This window comes from Trichechus manatus, unplaced genomic scaffold (assembly GCF_000243295.1).
Source record: "Trichechus manatus latirostris isolate Lorelei unplaced genomic scaffold, TriManLat1.0 scaffold00172, whole genome shotgun sequence".
Lineage (NCBI taxonomy): Eukaryota > Metazoa > Chordata > Mammalia > Sirenia > Trichechidae > Trichechus > Trichechus manatus.
Genome location: NW_004444108.1, coordinates 1,774,749 through 1,777,325, shown reverse-complemented (window position 1 = coordinate 1,777,325; position 2,577 = coordinate 1,774,749).

The window sequence follows — 2,577 nt, the reverse complement described above, 5'->3', positions numbered from 1 at the left end:
ACTTCTGTAAAGATTTACAGACTTGGAGACCTTATGGAGCAGTTCTACTCTGTCCTGTAGGGTCACTATGAGTCAGAATGGACTCGACAGCAATGGATCGGTCAGTCCTCATAATTCTACCTCTTAATGCAAAGGATAAAATGTCCACCCAGGAGTGTGCCTCCAACCACCCTCTTTTTTATTACCTACTCTTTGATATTAAATAGATTAGTCTGAGAGTGAATCATTGAATAGGCCACTTTTCTCCAGTTTACAGCAACGTGTGTGTGTGTGTGTGTGTGTGTGAGAAAGAGAGAGAGAACACTATAAGGCGGAAGGAGGAGTGCAGTAGGAAGCATCCGACAGCCTCCCAGATCTAAGCTCTGTCCCTGCTTCTCAGCTGAGCCTTGAATGTGGTGGGGCATTGTTGCCAGTATATGGGGTGCTTCCTCATCAGACAACTCCAGAAGGCAGAAGGAGTAAAGGGCGGAATTCAAAAGTTGGAAGTTCACTCCCCTAAATCCTAACATCTCACATCCAGTCACTGGACCCTCTTTTGTTCTCTGAATCCAGATTTTTGCCTGCATGCCCACTAAACATCTCCAATCTTAGAGCAACTGAATTGCTGTAATAAGTTCCAATGTTGACTGGAATGTGTACCTGAAACCTTGTCAGGAGCAGGTTCCTGTGGCCAGTCTTAAACTCTCTATCAACTGTTAGCTTGTCTGTTCTCAGATAATCAAGTGCTTAATAAGCTCCACTTATTAACTGCTTTGAGGCTCTCATCTTAGTCTTTGTTGATACCTCCAAATGTTGAATTGTTTTGGATCATCTCTTGTAGTTTCTTGTTATAATTCCAATACTTAAGTTCTGCTGTCCTCTCATCACTCCAACTTGAATAACTACATCCTTCCTATAGCCATCATTGTTAGCCCCATTAGGAGTGAGTCTCATTCTAGGTTTTTTATTTTTCTCTCCAAATTTGCCCACACCTGGTCCTATTGTGAACTGTTATAACTTTACTTGGCAAATGATGTCAGACTAGAAGAAATCATCTCTGAAAATGCTGTACCTTTGAGTTTGTTTCCATCATGAAAGACCCTGTGGGTATCCCATACTTAAGGGCCTTCAAAGATATCTCACTGCCTTCAATATAAAGTCTAAACTTTAGCCTGGTATGTAAGATCCTTTACAATTTGGCTCTAAAATCACTTTTCTGTCATTTACTGCTTCTCTTTTGCACCCCCATAAACCCTAAAATCAAGCCACACAAAACTCTAGATGGTTTAAGAAAAATGCAATACCTTTAATACCTGCCCTGGTGATGCAGTGGTTAAAGCAATTGACTGCTAACTGGGAGGTTGGCAGTTTGAGACCACCAGCGACTCTGCTGGAGAAAGATGTGGCAGTTTGCTTCGGTAGCGATTTATAGCCTTGGAAACTCTGTGGGGTTGCTATGAGTAGAAATCGACTCAATGGTAGTGGATTTCACTTTGCTTTGGATATCTTTTCCACTTTATCTCTCTGGCATATAGTATCTCCACTGTGACTTCTCATAGGTCATATTAATTGTTTATTTGTGATTCTTTCCTCATTAGACTGTGCTGCTAGAGGGAAGGGATCATTAGTACTCCATACATATTTAGAAAATAGCAGAGAATCAATTTCAGTAAATAAATAAAATAAATAAATGAATGAATCAAAGGCAACATGTGTAGTAATTATACTTATAAACAAGGATCTTAATGATGTTAAGATAAGGTTGATATAACCAATGAGCAAAATTGTTTGAGATATACATTTATGGAAGGACTAAAAATCTGGAAAAACACTAATGTTTCTTCTCTCTTACTAGACGAGTGCTACTTTACATCTGCCAAAAACTAATTCAGAAATTTTGTTAGAAATTCCCCATATCTAATATCAACTCAATTCCATATGTGTAATGTCAGAGCCATTGCTTCTTCTAAATGTATATGTGAACATGAACCACACAAACAAATACATTTTAGGATCTTTGATGATGCTAAGGAATAATTAATAATGGTGTTGTGGTTACATTAGAAAATTATCCTTAAGTTCTAAAAAGGAACAATGAAACACAGATGAAAATACGTAGCATTTGAGATTTGCTTCAAAATAATATGAAATGGCACAGTAGATAGGGGTATGGATGGTGCAAGTTTATCCACGGTAAGAGTTCTTATTCCATGCATTGATGTCTTCTTATTTAGGACAGGTGATGGATAATGGCGTTTATTAACATATTCTGTCCACCATTGTGTATGTTTAAAATTCTCTACAATAAACTTCAAGAAAATAATTTCCATCATGACTAATGCCTACACAATTGTGAACAGTTAGTGACATCAAATATTTGTTCTTACCCTTTATGATGCACTCTGATATTTTCTCTCCTCTTCTTTTCTATTTTATTTTGTTTCAAAAAAATTGTCTATCATGAACCACTAAATTGATTTCAGTTTTTGCTAAAGGGTAATGACAAATGCTATTGTACATAATAGAATAATCCTTTATGTATCATTGTCTCTCCTCTGTCCAATGCCCACTCCTTCAGAGTTTTCTGTAATCTATATC